A 19,775-nucleotide genomic window follows, 5' to 3' on the forward strand; every position below is an offset into this window, starting at 1 on the left:
CCTTTCCTCCCTTCCTTCCCCCTTCTTCCTCCCTTCCTTCCTTCCTCCCTCCCTCCCTTCCTTCCTTCTTCCTCCTTTCCTTCCTTGACTCGAGGACAACAGGAGGGTTAATTAGACCCTGAACAGTATATAAGGGTTAAGAAATATTAGTAAACTGGAGATCTGTAGTTTCACTTCCTGAACTAGAGATGCTTGTACTGTACATACTTTTTATCTCACCTCACATTGACTATACTGTAACATCCTTTTCTCCTTACTCAGGAGTGTCTGCTCTTGATCGTCTGCAGACAATTCAGAAAGCTGCCACAAGACTACTCACAAGATCAAATGACTCACAGCAAATGTCTCACATAACCTATACTTATATATCTCTTCACTGGCTCTCTATTGCATTTAGGATCCAGCTAAAAAAAAAAAATCCTCATTCTTACTCACACAGCTTTGCATCGTCAGGCTCCTACATAAGTGGCGGCTCTATTACAACCTTATTCATCAGCTCGCTCTCTGAGGTCACATATGCTAAATTTACTGCACATTACTGTAACCATGGAAAGCATTACAGTACATGCACCCTTATGGTCTGCTGATTCAGTGGATTATTTTTAAAAAGCATTTATTGTGTATTATGTTTCTTTTAGTTATGGTTGGTCATTTCATCTGCTATGATTTCTTTCTTTTTTTTGCATGTTTTTGTTATGCCTTGTGAAGCACTTTGTGACTAATGTCTATGAAAAATGCTGTACAAATACATTTTTACCAACTTAGCTTACTGTTTTAATCATGCAGGTAAATTTAAATTGCACATGCACTTATGCTGCTCACATCACATCACAGTGTCTACACGTACCGATTGCTAAACAGCAAATATATCACAAGCCTCAAAATGAAGCAGTGTTTACATGCAACTGCTCATTAAATGTCACATATAATTCCTCTTTAGTGATTTTTACCTCTAAACTTCTCTAATTGTTCTTTTTGAATAACTGTTAAATATCAAAAAAGGTTAATCTATCTATTAATTCACACAAAAATAATTATAATGAAGACATGTCTGGAGAAAAAATAAAGAAAAATGTGTGTAGTTCGATATTTTCTCTTCTTTCCTTTTCCATTAAACATTGTTGCCCCTGACAACAGGAACTTGTTAATTGCCCTTTAACACTATGGGCTCCAGTTTTATTAAGCTGTCTTCATATTAATACTTAAGGTTTTGGGGATACCATTTACATTTTTAACAACTCCAACATACAAGCTTTTTTTTTTTTTTTTTTGTCATGCGGAGAACAGCAGTAGATCTGTTTGCGTTCTTCTCCTATTTGAATTTTTTCTGTTTAAGCCATGGCTCAATTAGTGTGCTCCTCTCATGTGTGCAAAGTGCACACCACTAATAAGCCCATAATAAGTGTTGTTTAATGAAGTATACATAGAATAAAGGCCATATTTTCTGTCTGTGCTGCTGCTGTGTTAATTGTCCTCATGTCTCTGACACCAGATCAGACTGGCTTAGTTCAGCGTCGCAGCTTGCTGAATTACACTGCTAGTACAGTAATCTCTAGCTTTAAGCCCACAAGATTTATTAAAATATTCCAGTGAATATAACCACTTTGCATTCAAGCTGGTGATATGTGTGGAAATGTCAAAATATTCTACTCTGGCCTTTGGCTTTGTTCTTTCCCCAGAGTTTCTCAGTGCGTTTAAATCATTACAAAAACCTCAGGCTACCTCTGCACACCGGCCTTGGACTCATATGTTGCTTCGCATTTATCCCTCCCACATAACGTATTTCTGGCATTTACTTCTGTGCTGTTACAGTACGACTGATTGTTTGCCTTCTGGTTTGTTTGTCTCATTTGTCACTTTTGTTTTTTTCTTATTTAACCCTCCTGTTGTCTTCGAGTCAAGGAAGGAAGAGAGGGAGGGAGGAAGGATGGAAGAAAGGAAGAAGGAAGGAAAAGAGGGAGGAAGGAAGGAAGGGAGGAAGAAGGAAGGGAGGGAGGGAGGAAGGAATGATGGAAGAAGGAAGGAAAGGATGGAGGGAGGGAGGGAGGAAGGAAGGAAAGGAGGAAGAAAGAAGGAAGGAAAGGAGAGAGGAAGGAATGCAGGAAGGAAGGAAGGAAGGAAGAAAGGAGGGAGGAAAGAAAGAGAAAAGGAGGGAGGGAGGGAGAAAGGAAAAGAGGAAGGGAGGAAGGAAGCAAGGGGAGGAAAGAAAGAGAGAAGGAGGGAGGGAGGAAAGAAGGAAAAGAGGATGGAAAGGAAGGAAGGAAAGAAGGAAGGGAGGAAAGAGAAAGGAAGGAAAGAAAGAGGGAAGGAGGGAGGAAAGAAGGACAGACGGAAGGAAGGAAGGGAGGAAAGAAGGAACAGTCAAAACAGACGGGGTCAATTTGACCCGGGAGGACGACAGGAGGGTTAAATAACCATTTAGTATTTTACTGCCCTCATGACACATACATGATCATATATCTGCACAGGCTTGATGATTCTTTGATTAATTGCAGTGAATCGATGATCAACGGGCCAAGCTGCTGGGATTTCTGGCTTTAACTTTCTGGCCTGCACTCACTGTTGAAACAAAAAACTCCCATCAGTTACCAATGGCACCAGATGAAGGATTTCATATGTGGGGGTCTATGTGTTTTCCAACTAGGACATTGCAGCTAAAGGGTATAGCAGGAATATGACAGGAAGAAGCATTGCGGAGTAAGGTGGGGAGGCACGGTGCTGCCATTGTTGTTCATTTCCTTTTGTTGATGCTTGAGCTGCTGTTACAGGTAGAATATCAAGTTGTCTATTATGACAACCTCACAGCAGGGAAAACATATTATTTTTAATGACTGTATTCACAACATCACAATTAAATATGAAATAATCAAATATTTTGTCAATGTCTGTTATGTGCACATAAACGCTCATTTCTTAGCAGCCAACTGGCCAAAAAATAAGCTTTTACAGTATGCGTAATGCTTCATTTATTATTTATTACTGTTATTATTTATTCAACCACTGGTTTAAATGTGACAAGCAGTCTTATGCACTCACCAAGCTGTAGGCACTTTTGCATGGCCTTCATCACACAGACCCAAACCCATAGTGATTCTCAGCAGGTTGTGAGTTGTAAAATGTCATTATGCAGACTGAAAACTGATTTTTTTGAGTTCCCCTCTTTTATATACACATATTGTCCTACAATGCAGTGCATAAAGGAAATTGAGGCTCTCACTCACTCACAATATAAAGAAGAAAAATCAATCTTGTTTATTTGTCATATATAGTCATACAAGGTACAATGTAATCCTGCCAGGTTGTTCAATTTGTGCATTAAAAAGAGTTTAAACCATTGACGAATAGTAATATATATATACTTGCATGATTGGAGATTGGGGTTTAGGATCCTAGTGGCCTGAGGGTAGAAGAACTTCGTGATATTTCACTGCTAGCCGGGTGTATCTGGTACCTTCTTCCTGACCACAGCAGGAAGAAAAGACCATTATCCAGGTGGTTGGGATCCATAATGAATGATTGAAACATTATTTTGGGACACATCTGCATGTCCACATCAACAAAAACTAAATAAAGTAACACACAAGACAATACAAGGATAAGACAGTATATAAATATATACAGGGTTAAAACAGATACAGACTTTCCAATGCTTCGGAAAAAGAGTATTTGGTGTGACTTTGTGTAGGTTGGGCTAATGCCATCATGACTTCATTTCTTGATTCATTTAACCGAACCATGAATCAGTACATTAACTTCCTCAACACAGCATTAAAGGTTGGGACATCGTTAAAAACAAACATCATAACTAGAACTCGTCCATCTTGGAAGCTTAATGACCTTTTTTTTTTTTTTGGCAAAGCCTGCTGTAAATACCCCTAAGGCAGGGTAAAACACTGCCTACTGTATGTTTAGTTGAATAAACCACCATTTGCAGGCTCTCTGAGGACCTGTTGTACCGGATAAAGATACTTTATGCTTGAACTTTTTCACTTTGGGCACCAACTTACTCCCAACCCAGAGGGAGTAGTCCACCTTTTTCCAAGCCAAGCACCATGGCCTCAGATTTGGAGGTGCTGACTCTCATCCTGGCTGCAAAGCGTCCCAGTGCCTGTGGGAGGTCATTGTGTGCTGAAGCCAACAGAACCACATCATCTGCAAAAAGCCTCCCCCGCGGCTGAGCCTTGGATTCCTTTCATGAAAATCACAAACAGAATCGGTGACATGTGACAACCCTGGCGGAGTCCAACATCCACTGAGAATAAGTCTGACCTACTGCCGAGTTTGCAAACACAGCTCGCACTGCACTTTTATAAGGACTGAATGGCTCACAGCAACGGCCTTGTTACCCCACTCTCCCACAGCACCACACACAAGGTGCCCCAAGAGACACAATCATAAGCCTTCTCCAAGTCCACAAAGCACATGTAAACTGGATGTGCGCACTCCCATGACCCTTTAAGTATCCTTGCAAGGGTGAAGAGCTGATCCACTGTTCCACAGCCAGGATCGTATCCACATTGTTCCTCCTGAATCCAAAGTTTGACAATTGGCTGGAGCCTCTTTTTCAGCAATCTGGCATAAGCTTTTTCCGGGAGGCTAAGTAACATGATCCCCGATAGTTGGATCACACTGTCCAGTCCCCTTTTTTTTTGAAAATGGGAACAACCACCCTGGTCGGCCAATCCACAGGCTCTCCATAGGACACAGAAGGGCCAGTCACGATTGCCGAACAATGTCCAGAGCCTTCAAACAGCCAGAGTTAAGCCCTGCTTCCCCTTCCTGAGTTGTCTGACAGTTTGCCAGAACTTCAAAGAGGCTAACTGAAAGTCCTTCTCCGTGGACTCTCTCCGAACTCTACAACAGGAACCTAAAAGGATACGAAACAACATTCAGGTTATTGCTTCAGCAGCCACCTAATAACGACAGATTGGCATAAGTCATTTTGCTTTCTTCATTAGAATATATTTATATTTATGGGAAGGCCAGGCTTCCTTTGACTGAACCGAGCACTCACTACAACGGAGCGTCTTCTCATGCCGTTAATATAACATTAGTTACTATCGGTGCAACAGCTGGGCATCAGTGTGTTTGCAGCACTCTGTTTCGGCTCCCTGCAGGCATAGCGGGCATGCCAACCACACGCTGCTTGCCGACCGTCCACAGTTTGTCGACAAATTGTTGACAAGCTGTGGAAGCTCTCAATGCTGCAGGAGTAGAAGTTCCTCAGTATTTGAAGGGATACCTGGCATTTTTTTCAAGCGTCTAAGGTGAAACAGTCTCTGCATTGTTTTTCTCACCACTGGGTCAGTATGCAGCGGCCAGGTCAGTGATGAGGACACTAAGGTACTTGAAGTTGTCCACCCTCTGGGGGTTGGGGGGTGTAGTTCCTACCCTGCTTCTTCCACCACAGAGATTTCTTTGCTTGTCTGTGTGGTCGGGGGTCACAGCTGGTGTTTATCCCCTGCGCCTTTTCCTCAATGTTTACAGCAATGTTTCCATTTGTAATCCTCGTCCAAACAGTAAGCAGAGTCAGCAGGAGGAGAGTTTACAAAGTGGTGAGCTGTCCATTTCACTAATCCTGAGGTGTGACTCTTGTCATATGTTATCACTGTCCAATATTACTCACAAAATCATAAAAATCACAATTAATATTGTACAAATAAACAAAGAGTATACATTTGCATATATTTAGTTGAGCTAAAATAGAGGCGACTGGATAGTTAGGCACCTTTTAGAACTAGAAATGGCAGATGGTGATTAAACAAATTCAAAAATATGTATCTTGGAAAAAAGGTAGTATTCATTATTTTGCTTTTTTTCTCTTTGTGAAGATTATATTGGCATTCTTAAGTCGCAGTTTGAAGTCAGATGGTGCATGTATTGAACTTCTTGTGACTATAGTATAGGGTATAGTGGTTTACTGTTTAAAATAGGCATGCATTATAAGTACACAGCAGAGCAGGACCTTTGTGTTGCAGTATATAGTGACATCTACCAAAAGTTCATTAATCTCTCTTCTTATTAATTTTGTTGTCTATTTGAAAAACGCAAATAAGCAAATGTCCAGTCGGTGGGTAGATGTGTTCTGAATATGTTCCTCCACAGTAAAAAAACATATTTTGACTTTTGTTACTTTTAGTCCGTTCCTGTTTATCACAATAATAAAAGTATTAAATGTATTAAGCATTAAAAGGCACAGTGTGTCAGCAGCTCTTGCTTCAGTGAGGTAGCTAAAGAAATGTGATAGTTTCAACCCTGTCTACTAGAAATTATGTATATATATGTACTGTACTAAATTGTTTTCCCAGTGACATTGCATTGGCAGACTGCCTGGATTATGTTCACAGGCAATGTTATTCCAAATGATTTGAGTGCTACATTTATATAAAGTCAAAGGCAGGAGCTTTAGGATGGATGGTGGACATACACAATGCAGGAACAGTAGCTTTTTTGGGGGGGTAAGACTGGTGAAAGATTGAGGCTTTGCTTAAATGTTAATTAACATGTTATGCTTCAAGTCACTGTGGTCGTTTCTGCATTAAATAAAGACCCTAACTAAGTTTTGCTAGTGCCTAAATATAAAGTTAATAAAGTATTTTCTAACAAAGTTTTACCCTCCTGTTGTCCTCGAGTCAAGGAAGGAAGGGAGGAAGAAGGAAGGAAGGGAGGGAGGAAGGAAGGAAGGAAGGAAGGAAGGAAGGAAGGAAGGAAGGAAGGAAGGGAGGGAGGAAGGAAGGATGGAAGAAAGGAAGGAAAAGAGGGAGGGAGGAAGAAGGAAGGAAAAGAGGGAGGAAGGAAGGAAGGAAGGAAGGAAGGAAGGAAGGAAGGAAGGAAGGAAGGAAGGAAGGAAGGAAGGAAGGAAGGAAGGGAGGAATAAGGAAGGAAAGGAGGGAGGGAGGGAGGAAGGAAGGAAAGGAGAGAGGAAGGAAGGATGGAAGAAAGGAAGGAAAAGAGGGAGGGAGGAAGAAGGAAGGAAAAGAGGGAGGAAGGAAGGAAGGAAGGAAGGAAGGAAGGAAGGAAGGAAGGAAGGAAGGAAGGAAGGAAGGAAGGAAGGGAGGAATAAGGAAGGAAAGGAGGGAGGGAGGGAGGGAGGAAGGAAGGGAAGGAGAGAGGAAGGAAGGAAGAAAGGAGGGAGGAAAGAAAGAGAGAAGGAGGGAGGGAGGAAAGAAGGAAGAGAGGAATGAAAGGAAGGAAGGAAGGAAAGAAGGAGGGAGGGAGGAAGGCAGGACAGAAGGAAGGAAGAAAGGGGGATGGAGGAAGGAAAGAAGGAAGGGAGGAAAGAGAGTGAAAGGAAAGAAAGAGAGAAGGAGGGAAGAAGGACAGACGGAAGGAAGGAAGGAAGGAAGGAAGGAAGGAAGGAAGGAAGGAAGGAAGGAAGGAAGGAAGGAAGGAAGGAAGGAAGGAAGGAAGGAAGGAACAGTCAAAACAGACAGGGTCAATTTGACCCGGGAGGACGACACAAAGGTTAAGTTCATACTCATAATTAGTCTCTACACTAATTCCCATTCATCAGTCATCATTAAATGTTAAATGTTATCCTAAATGAAGCTGTCAGAGAGTTGATTTATTGATGGAAAAACCATCCCGAATCCCACAGGATGCTTCTGTAGCTGGACTGTAGGGACGAGATGCGATGAAATCTGATGATTTGAGATTTTATATGTTTTGGGATGGTAACTGGCTTTATGGAGGAGTGCATGTGTGTGTCTGTGTCTTTGAAATAAACCTTAGTAAGCATTCTGTTGGAAGTGTTGTCAATGGGTTGGGAAAAAAAACTGTTTATGACTTTTATGGAGGGGTGGTGGTTGTTGAGGGTATCTATGAATTTCTGGAAGTGTGCGATGTTGTGTGGCCAAGCTCCAATGATATCATCCAGGCTCCTCCCCCGATCCCTCCTTATCTGGGATATTAACCCAGATTGTGGGTAAAAGTGATCCGTGATTCTGATTCTTCTTCTATGATACTGATGTATGTCCCTTTGAAGTTCCTCCCAGTCATGTTTGATGGGGCGTGGGATGAAGGATAATCCTCTCTCCAGTAACTGCAGTTGGGGTGTGGAAAGGGAGAGAAGTCTGGAAAGGTTGAGGATGATTCTGGGTGATTTTGATTGGAGATGGGTTGGGGTTGGATTGGGGTCTTGTGTATGTATTCTTGCTCTGTGATGAATGTGTCGTGAGGGATCTCGGTCAAGAATGAAAGCTGTGTGGCAATGTTGTTGTAGTAGATGTCGGCATTTTGGAAATGTGATTCTGGCTTGTTTGTATAAGGCTCTAAGATGTTTAACGGAGGTCTGTTTGGGGTCCTGGTCTCTATTGTTTAGTCCAATTGAGAAGACGAGTATTTTGGTGGGTGAGTTAACCAGTGTTTTTTCGCAGATTGTTAGGAAATGCTAAGGTTAGCTCCAGGGTAGCTTTCTCCACTGAGGGGTGGGTGTATTAGATTCTCCTGATATTTGAGTCTCCTATGAAAATAATAGGTTTTCAGGGTCTGAAGGCCCAATCCTGTAATTTGCGGTGGGGTCTGGCCAGATTGTGGTTAGGTCTGAATAGGGTTACAGAAGGGGATGTAACACAGTCGTCCTGGCAACCCAAAGGGTTCGGTCGGTCGGGCAGCTCGGCCTCGCACACTGTTTGAGTGGAGGGTTCAGATTGGGCTTGGGTGTTGGCCATGTCGACCTTCTGAGTCCCGCTCATCATGTTTTTGTTACCTTCACTCAGTGAGTTTTGGGCCTGCTGCCCCACCGAGTCGACCTGGTCACCAGCAACATACCAGATACTTAACTCCTGTTGTCCTCGAGTCAAGGAAGGAAGGGAGGAAGAAGGAATGAAGGAAAGGAGGGAGGAAGGAAGGGAGGAAAGGAGGAAAGGTAAGAAGCAAGGGAGAGAGGTAGGAGGGAGGGAGGAAAGAAGGAAGGGAGGGGGGAGGAAAGAAAGAGAGAAGGAGGGAGGGAGGGTGAAAGGAAAGGAAAGGAAAGAAAGAAGGAAGGTAGGAGGGTTAGGGCGTAAGAGAAAGAGGAAGAGAGGAAGGAAGGGAAGAAGGACAGAGGAAAGAAGGAAGGGAGGAAGGTAGGGTGGAGGAAAGAAAGAGAGAAGGAGGGAGGAAGGGAGGGAGGAAGGAAGGAAAGGAAGGAAGGAAGGACGGTGGATGGAGGAAGGAAAGAAAGAGAAGGAGGGAGGAAGGAAGGAAGGAGGGAAGGAAAGAAGGAAGGAAGGGGTATGGAGGGAGGAAAGGAGGAAGGAAGGGAGGAAAGAGAGAGGAAGGAAAGAAAGAGAGAAGGAAGGGAGGAAGGAAGGAACAGTCAATTACAACGAGCTAATTAACTAAAAATGTTGTTGGCTAGATAATATTGCTTTGTGATGTTTAAGACGGTGTGTATACCTTGTTGATGTTACTACTAGGCCAAAAATATTAACAAAGATCCATTTTTGTGCTATTATAAAATATATCGATCTGAAGCATCTATCCAGGGAAAATCCCAGGAAGGATTTTCTAAAGTAATTTTGAAAATTGAATTATGAAATTGAGCCCTGAAGCTTCAAATCTTAAACACACACAGAGAGCGAGGGAGAGATCTCTCAGGACACTTTACAGCCTATATCCTTTCCATTTTGGAGACATATCATTGATTACTAAATAGTCTAAGCTATCACAGTCATTTGAGACTCTAAGAGAAATACTTTTAATGCAGTCTTGTTTTTAGTTTGTAAAGTAACACCAACTGTTCCTACCAACTTCTGACCGTTAAAAGAAATGAGAAATGGCTCCAAAACAGAGAAATGAAGCAGACTGAAGCAGACTTAACCCTCCTGTTGTCCTCGAGTTAAGGAAGGAAAGGAGGAAGGAAGGGAGGAAGAAGGAAGGAAAGGAGGGAGGGAGGGAGGAAGGAAGGAAGAAGGAAGGAGGAAGAAAAGGAGGGAGGGAGGAAGGAAGGAGGGAGGGAAGGAAGGAAGGAGGGAGGAATGGAGGGAGGAAGGTAGGAAGGAAGGAAGGAAGGAAGGAAGGAAGGAAAGGAGGGAAGAAGGAAGGAAAGGAGGGAGGGAGGAAGGAAGAAGGAAGGAAAGGAGGGAGGAAGGAAGGAGGGAAGGGAGGAAATAAGGAAGGAAAGGAGGGAGGGAGGAAGGAAGAAGGAAGGAAAGGAGGGAGGAAGGAAGGAGGGAAGGGAGGAAGGAAGGGAAGAAAGGAGGGAAGGAAAGGAGGGAGGAAGGAAGGAGGGAAGGGGGAGAAGGACGGGAGGAAAGGAGGGAGGAAGGAAGGGAGGAAAGGAAAGAAGGGAGGAAGGAAAGGAAGGATGGAGGAAATAAGGAAGGAAAGGAGGGAGGGAGGAAAGAAGGAAGGAGGGAGAGAGGGAGAAAGGACAAGAGGAAGGAAGGAAGGGAGGAAAGAAGGAGGGAGGGAAGGAAGGGAGGAAAGAAGGAACAGTCAAAACAAACGGGGTCAATTTGGAGGACAACACGAAGGTTAAAGGAAAATATTCCTAAGGAGAAAAAAAACTCATTGGTGTCTCCTCCTCTCCTCCTCTCCTGCTCTGCTGTGTGATTCCTCTCTTCATTTCTTGCTCTCTTGTTCTCTCAGACCTCCGACATCATCTCAGCATGTCTTTCCCGCTATCTCGCTCATGAAATTCAATTCAAGCACACTCACCTTTCTGTATTTGTCTCATAGTCTTTCCTTCTTTCTTCCCTCTTTTTATGAGTCTGTGCAATTTCATGTGCCAACTGTATCATCAAATACAGAGTCATATAAAAATAAAAAGGCTCAATGCTTTTTTTAAAACAAACAGCATTAAAAAAAAAAGGGAAAAAAATCAGGCCGTATGTTGTTTTCCTCCCATAAACAGAGACCCTTGAGTCTGGCAGAAGCTGCAGGTTAGCGGCATAAACAGTGATGCCGAGTGAGGACATTATTTGTGAGGATGCAGCCTGTGTGTGGGCGGGAAAGGTTACCACGTCCATACAGCATAAACACAGAAGACCTTTAATGTATTTTAGTGTATCAGTCCTCCAGTAAATCAGTGACATTTGTTACCAAATGGATGTTTTTCTATGATAGAGACGGTGAAATTTATACAATGATGTCAAAGTATTCATCACGCAAATGGTCTAAATATGCCCTTGTGTTGTAGCGGTTAATGTGTTTTGTTACCGAAGGCAACCACTTATTCCAGAGTAAAAAAACATCATAATTCAATAGTGTGACAGGGGCTGCTTTTTATTCTTTTATTGGTGGGGGGGGGGGGGGGTTCTGTTTACAAAAAGAGGAGCGGCATCATTCTGTGGTCTCCTCTATCTGTACTAATTTGCTGAAAAACAAAAAAAACCTTTCTATTCAGTTCAGTTTATTTTACTGCTCGTTAGGTTTGTACATGCATTTACACATCACAATAACACTTATTAGCATCTGCAGTTCTCATAATGTACAAAGACACCTCTACTGAACTATAATAGTTCAATTTTCACATCACGAGAGGTATTAATTCCACTGTTAACAAGCTGTGAAAAGGTTAATATCAAGTACAGTCTGTGATAATCAGCTATGGTGAAGATAGCTGCTGTTGCCAACTAGTTAACCTAAATTTAGTGAGTTATCTAAACTACAGTCTAGCTCTTTATGCACCTTTAGACGATGCAACAGCAACGATAAGTGTACGTTTATTGTGTGATGCATTCTGCAAGACGCCTATATAATAACATTTTGGTCATGATCTGTGACGGACTGCACAATATGGATTTGAGACTGTCAGATTGTTTGCTGGATGTGTGGTGAATTGCAGGGCTAAGATGTAAATAGAGGAAAAGTATATTAAAAGCAGAGACACATCCATCACACACACTTCTTTTTTATTGCACCTCCTTCATTCTTCTCTTTGCTCATACAGGAGAAGGGATCAGCTCTATATTCCCACAGCCCGATGTTCCAACATTTCTAACTTTCTTTTCAAAATTAGGCCCTATGTTCCCACAGGGTTAGGGTTATATTTTACAATTGCATCCATTACATTCACCCCTCAAAATTTTCCCCACACTCGTCTGGGTCTACGGCACCCAGTATCACATGTGAATCTTTTCGGCCCAAGTGGGAAACAAACCCCAGTCTCCAGCATGATAGTCAGGCATCAGCAGATTGGATAGAACTTCAACATTTAAACATTTTAAATTTGTGAAATTTGTGAAATTTGAAAATTCGGCTCAATGCTCAAAGCCCATGTGCCGTGCCGTATCAGATGGATTGGTCAACCAAATGAGGAGAAAAGCCTGGTCTACCTGATCTTGCGAGCGCAAAAAGACGGCCCAATCAGGATGGCGTTGTGCCCGCCCCAGTGCTTAATTTGTAAATTGTTGCTCATGAGGGACTTTCACTCATAGCCTCACACAGGTACCAGGACACCCCACATGTCTGTGGGACAGAGGGCTGTGGGAACATAGGGCCTACATTTTAATAATCTCTTAGAAATGTGGGAACATAAATACGCTGCCCAGGAGAATGTGCATCTTTTCCATGTAAACTTTAATTTTAAAAAAACTTTACTGTACTTCCAAAATGTAACTCAGTCACTGTTTTCTGTCTCATTTCATGTCGTGCTCTGATTGGTTTGTTTGTAGACATGAGCTCACACCATCAATAATTTTCCCTGAATTTTGCCCCAGTTTGTCTTTTATCATAAAAGCTCCAAATTGGCTAGGACACCGTTTTAGATTCATGACCAAAGATTTAACCACATTTTCTCACAATAGTAAATTTTCATCTCAAAATCGCACTGTGTAAAAAGCAGGCGGGGAGTTCCGGTCCTCTGATGCCAACGTGGAAGTAACTTAAAACTGCATTCTATCAAAAGGCCACCAGGGGGCGACCGCTTTGGTGTCAAAAGGACTTCCGTCTCTATACAAGTCAATGGAGAATTCACCAACTTCTCACTTGATTTCTAACCTCAGTAAACGTTTTCAAAATGTGTTTATGGTCTCAATCGCTAGTTTAAAGCCTTTTTCAATGCAGTATGATGTTCATTTGGGAAATTTTGGCCTCCCTGATTTTTTTTTTTTTTGACGATGAAGCAGGGTATGCATTAGGGCGTGGCTACGTCGTGATTGACAGGTCGATTGGTTCACAGGTTCAGGAGGGCGCCTCATGCTCCTCCTGATGCCCATATAAGTAGAATCCCTGTTTTTATTTTTCCTGGCATGCTCCTGAAATTTTCAAGATGGCGCTGCTCAGATCCGATACTATTGGCTTCCGAGCAGCAGTCCACAAACCAATGGGTGACATCATGGAAGTTACGTCCATTTCTTATATACAGTCTATGATAAAAAGGAGCTTTTAGTCATTGTTGGGTTAATATGCTCTCTGCTGTACTGTATTAGTCGAATATAGTTTTACTCTCATTTTAATGTTTTTTTGGTTTTTAAAGTATGAAACTTAAATAATAGCCCTCTGTTCAGGAGTGGAAACCTACTTATTTAAACTTCTAGTTGTTTTTTGTGTGTTCTATATTTAGTTTAATGTGGGTTCACTTCCTGGATTATCCCCAAAATATACAGTCTCATATCACATCATCACACACCTTTTCTGTGGGTGGTTTTTGGGGTCTTCAGTTCAACATGTTTTTTAGACTGTGGGAAGAAAGTGGAAAATTCAGAGTTAGCAGGGTTTTTAAAACTCACCACTTTCTCCTAAACACTGAGTCATTGTGCAACCAGAGTTTATAAGAATTAAGACAATACCACACCACATCTCACGCTGGACAAAGTAAATCACAACAGAAAAAGTTGCTTACAGTGTCGGCATAAAAGAATAATGTGATGAATCAGATTGACCTCCGTAAATAGGTGGTGAAGAAAGCAATGAGGAAACTCTGTGGAGACACAAACTAGTCGACTTCCTGTATCTTCAGTGATTTTATATATTTTCTTTTTTCTTTGGCTTTTTGATCTTCTTGAAGTTTGCAAAAGAGAATATGATATTTTAACAAAAAAATTAAAAACTACAGAGCCACCCTGACAAACAAGCCTTACACAGTTTGGCAGTTTTTCCTCCTACTTAAAATTAACATTACTTCCCGTTTGAAAAGTAGGTTGTGCTGTGTGATATTCAACGGTCCCCTCGGTGCAGCAACTGCAGAGTTAGTTCAAGATGATATGGATCCATAAAATCCTCTTGTTTAACACAAAAACAAAGATGAACTCTTGTTAAGCACGCACCCGTGGGTGAGTTTCTGCACTGCTGAATTAAATATGAGTCCTTTTTTTTTCTCTCCTGGAAGAGCTTTGGTCTCTATCTCTTCCGCTCACTTCCTCTTTGAAGCCAATGTTTGAGGAGGGCTAGTTTCCTCTCTGATCACTCCTACGTCTGGGAGCGGAAACTCGTCACTTTCTGACGGGAGGTTAAACTCACCCGGTGCTCCTCAGTGAGATTTCGCTGAGGGCCATCGCAACTTCTGTGCAGGCTGAAATCGGTTGAGGTTGATCAACCGTTACGTAACATCTCAGCGACTGTTTAGCTAAAGTTATTTACAGTTTTTTAGCAGTTAATGTTGGAAACTAATCAAGTAAACTGAGTCATAAAAAAAAGGAATTGTTGCTCCGAGGGGTGTTTTTTTTCCCCCTCTAGTGGTTATTTTCACTTTCTCTCTCTCTCAGCAGTCTCCTCATTTATTGTGATTACTTATTAGACTCTTATCACATGTGGTTTAGCTTTTTTAACCCTCCTGTTGTCCTCGAGTCAAGGAAGGAAGGAAGGAGGAAGAAGGAAGGAAGGGAGGGAGGATGGAAGGGAGGGAGAAGGAAGGAAAGGAGGGAGGAAGGAGGGAGGAAGGAAGGAAGGAAGGTAGGAAGGAAAGGAGGAAAGGAAAGAAGGAAGGCAGGGAGGAAGGAAGGAAGGATGGAAGGGAGGAAGGATGAAGGAAGAAAAGGAGGAAGAAAGGAAGGAGGAAAGGATGGAAGGAAGGAAGGAAGGAAGGAGGGAGGAAAGAAGGAAGGGAGGAAGGAAGGAAGGACGGAGGAAAGAAGTAAGGAAGGACGGTAGGAGGGAGGGAGGAAAGAAGGAAGGAGGGAGGGAGGGAGAAAGGAAAAGAGGAAGGGAGGAAAGAAGGACAGAGGAAGGAAGGAAGGAAGGAAAGAAGGAACAGTCAAAACAGACGGGTCAATTTGACCCGGCGAGGACGACACAAAAATTAATGAAAGTTTATCTGAGTTTGGGAGAGAGGCTGTTGAGGTTATTGGGTTCAGTTCAATATAAATGGAAGTGATATTTAAGCAGCTTGCTGGGAAGATGTCGTTCTGCTGCACCTTTTTGGTATTCAGACGAACTGCTCTCCGGCTTTGAATAATAAGATACATCTTATTTCTTCCTCTGAAAAGTACCTGTGTGCCTGTGTGATTATGTACCGAAGACTGGAGTAAAAAGGAAGAATATTAACAGAAAGCAGTAATCATAAAATGACGGTAAAGGCTAATTTTTACATTTATTACCTCAGATATTATCACCATGTACAGTATCAGTAGAAGTAATCACTTACTTATTGTAGAGATTAGAGGAACTTGTACTTTACTTGAGTATTTAGATGTTATTTAGTACTTTAGGGAGGGAATTTGTTCTTTTATTATTTCAGTGCATTTATTTTAAAGCTGTAGTCTGTAGTTGCAGTTACAGTTTACAGATAAGGAGGGAGGAAGGAAGGAAGGAAAGATGGAAGGAAAGATGGAAGGATGGAAGGAAGGAAGGAAAGATGGAAGGAAGGAAGGAAAGATGGAAGGATGGAAGGAAAGATGGAAGGAAGGAAGGAAAGGAGGAAGGATGGATGGAAGGGAGGAAGAAAGAAGTAAAGGAGGGAGGAAGAAGGAAGGAAAGATGGAAAGATGGAAGGAAGGAAGGATGAACGAAGGAAGGAAGGAAGGAAGGAAGGAAGGAAGGAAGGAAGGAAGGAAGGAAGGAAGGAAGGAAGGAAGGAAAGAAAGATGGAACGATGGAAGGAAGGAAGGAAAGATGGAAGGAGGAAGGGATGAAGGAAGGAAGAGAAGACAGATGGACGGAAGGAAGGAAGGAAGGAAGGAAGGAAAGATGGAAGGGAGGCAGAAGGAAGGAAAGGAGGGAGGAAGGAAGGAGGGGAAGGAAGGAAGGAGGGAGGAAGGAAAGAAAGAGAGAAAGAGGGAGGAAGGAAGGAAGGAAAGAAGGAACGGTCAAAACAGACCTGGTCAATTTGACCCGGGAGGACGACACAAGGGTTAAACAACTTTATCATAATATTGAAATATACAGTATGATGTAAATGAAGAATTATGTTTCGTATCCTTTTAGGCACAATCACAGTGTTGAGGATAGTAAGTCTCTTTTTTCAGCATGATGTATTCTCAGGCCTCTGGAGACGCCTGCAGCATTAGCGGCACTAAGAATCAGCAGGCAGACATGTTTCTGAGATGTGTGAAAAGAGCCGTTTCGATATGTAGGTTTTTTCTGAATCTGCAAGAAAAAAAGAAAATACATTACAAAGAATACATATACAGAAAGGGTAATGTAAAATCAACAAAATGAAGCACTTTCTCTTTGTTAAAGTCTATATTTTTCATGAAATGTGGTAAAATGCTGCTTTCTATCCCTGCTGTTTTTTGGTGTTATCTACAGTAGGGGAGATCAGGGTTGGTCGTCACATTCATCAGATTTCAGTCTCTAGAGGGCGCTGTTTAAAAAAAAGTGTTTGATACTGAAAGTTTCAGAGTTTAGGTGAGATGTTACTTCCAAGGTAATTCCTGGAATAAACCACTTGACATTGAGGTGAAAATGTAAATATACAACTCTTCAGTGTTTTCTCTTCTAGGCTTTTACACAATGAGTTCATAATAAAACAATTGTTAGCATTAAAAAGTATGAAGAGACAGCGATGGCTATGTTGTTCTTAGGCTGCGTTCACACTGCAGGCAAATCTGATTCAAATCCGATTTTTAGGCCTGACTGTCCACACTGTTATTAGCAAGTGTCCAAATCGGATTGAAACTGGGCCACATTAATGACCAATCTGACAGGTTGCTGTGGCAACGGCGTCGGAGCGTCATATAATTGCGACAGCGACAGCGACAACAAACCAGAACGGAGCCATCTCCCCAAAGATTAAGAATTTGGTTTGGTCCTCTGTCCAAGGACTGATGTTTTTAACGTCCTCCATTGATATCAGCTAGCAGCAACAACTGGAATAAGCCTCCATTGATGTCAGCTAGCAGCAACAACTGGAATAAGCCTCCATTGATATCAGCTAGCAACAACAACTGGAATAAGCCTCCATTGATATCAGCTAGCAACAACAACTGGAATAAGCCTCCATTGATGTCAGCTAGCAACAACAACTGGAATAAGCCTCCATTGATGTCAGCTAGCAACAACAACTGGAATAAGCCTCCATTGATGTCAGCTAGCAACAACAACTGGAATAAGCCTCCATTGATATCAGCTAGCAACAACAACTGGAATAAGCCTCCATTGATGTCAGCTAGCAACAACAACTGGAATAAGCCTCCATTGATATCAGCTAGCAACAACAACTGGAATAAGCCTCCATTGATATCAGCTAGCAACAACAACTGGAATAAGCCTCCATTGATATCAGCTAGCAGCAACAACTGGAATAAGCCTCCATTGATATCAGCTAGCAACAACAACTGGAATAAGCCTCCATTGATGTCAGCTAGCAACAACAACTGGAATAAGCCTCCATTGATATCAGCTAGCAACAACAACTGGAATAAGCCTCCATTGATGTCAGTTAGCAACAACAACTGGAATAAGCCTCCATTGTTATCAGCTAGCAGCAACAACTGGAATAAGCCTCCATTGATATCAGCTAGCAGCAACAACTGGAATAAGCCTCCATTGATATCAGCTAGCAACAACAACTGGAATAAGCCTCCATTGATGTCAGCTAGCAGCAACAACTGGAATAAGCCTCCATTGATATCAGCTAGCAACAACAACTGGAATAAGCCTCCATTGATATCAGCTAGCAACAACAACTGGAATAAGCGGGTCTGGTGTCGCATAGAGTGACGTAGCGTAGAGACGTAGAGAGACGTCAAGGACAGTCAAATCTGATTTGAGTGTCTGGAGCTATTCAGACTCAGACACATCTGTCCAAATGTGATTTGAAACTACCTCCCGAAGGTGGTTTCCATCTGGTTTGCAAAAATTTCAAATGTCATGTGATTTATGACTGTTCAGACTTCATAAGAGCCGTCTGGTTCCAATCTAGATTGGCTAAAAATCGGATGTTGGCTTGCAGTCTGAACGCAGCCTTAGCTACGCCAAGACATGTGGTTGTTAGCTTTGCTGGTAGCAAAAAATCCCAGTTAGGGATTTTTGTCACATTCTCTTTGGGGTTGGTTGTCACATGTTGGCATATATACATATATATAGTGTGATATATCTAGTCCTTTCTTTCTTTTAAGATAGCCAGAAGGGTCAGACTGCACCAGATGTAAAGCTCAGAGCAGTCAGAGAGATGAAAATAAACAATATTGTTATAGAAGGACAAAAAATGCACTTAATGGAATGATTTGTCCTGTTTTTGTTTCTTGGTGCAGGAAATGTGTTAAGATGTCGTATTTCAATGAAACTAAACATCTTAAATAATTTATAAGACTGTCTACATTTGTTATTTTTCCCCATTAAAATAACACAGGGACAACCAACCCCATAGTGTGTGACTACCAACCCCACGATTGGGATCACTCTACTCCTACCTGACACTTTAGGCTTCAATTACAAATTAAAAGGAAATTTATTCAGTATGCAGTTTATGAGGAATTCAAAGGAAAAGTAAAAAGTGTGACTACCAACCCCGTTCTCCCCCTACCAGCCATCTAATGTCTTATGGTAGTAATACTAACGTTTATTTGACCTAACGGCTTTGGTGCAGCAACTGTCCTTCAGTAATTGCAGTTTTAGAGTGATTTCTTTTTTTTATCAGATTCCTCGTAAATTATTCACCAGAGTCAGTTTCTGAAAACATTTTTGACAGCGAATAGGCCACAAACGTGCAGAGCAATTCTTCACTTTAAAATCTAAACAGCCTGGTTTTAATGGTTATCCTCAAGTTTGAGAGTTTCAAGACTCACATCATCATCCAAACCACTCAATCTAAATATTGTGATGACTGATTCTATCGGGATGTTTTTCAGACTCGAGTTACTCAGAGAAAACTGAGCAGACGGTAGACGGAGTTTTCTTGTTGTCAACAAGCCAGAGTAAGGCTGGTTCTCTGAACAATGAATGAAGTCTATATTCTGCAGTCGTTTTAATACCGCCGGCCGATACAAATAAAGCTGTCCTGTGGCATCTTAAAATGTAAAAATGGAGCCATTATTATTCTTTTAGTGTCCCACAACTCATTTTTGTGTAATACCAGCCTTCACTACCAGACTTAAACTGCCTTTTCACTGCTCTCCTTGACTGTTTACCATTTATGATCCCTGCTCATGTGACTTCCTGATTGGGCCGACAATATCGTCTTTTTTTTGGGTCCAAAAAGTGGAGCGACTTCATTATCATAAAAACTGAATGTGACCAAAATGGTCTTAAAAAATTACCAAAGTTGTTAAGTTACTGACGCCTGGTTTGAAGTTTCCAATGTTCCATGTTTTAAAGACTCTAATAACTATAAAGACGATAATAAACAGTTAAACTTTAAACCTCAAACTGCCTTTCTGTCCTTCATTGATATTCTGTTATATGAATGAAAACAAGTAGAGTAGCACAGACTCTGAATTAACCTTCGTGTCGTCTTCCCGGGTCAAATTGAC

The sequence above is a fragment of the Scomber scombrus genome, chromosome 7 (genome assembly GCF_963691925.1).
Source record: "Scomber scombrus chromosome 7, fScoSco1.1, whole genome shotgun sequence".
Classification (NCBI taxonomy): Eukaryota; Metazoa; Chordata; class Actinopteri; order Scombriformes; family Scombridae; genus Scomber; species Scomber scombrus.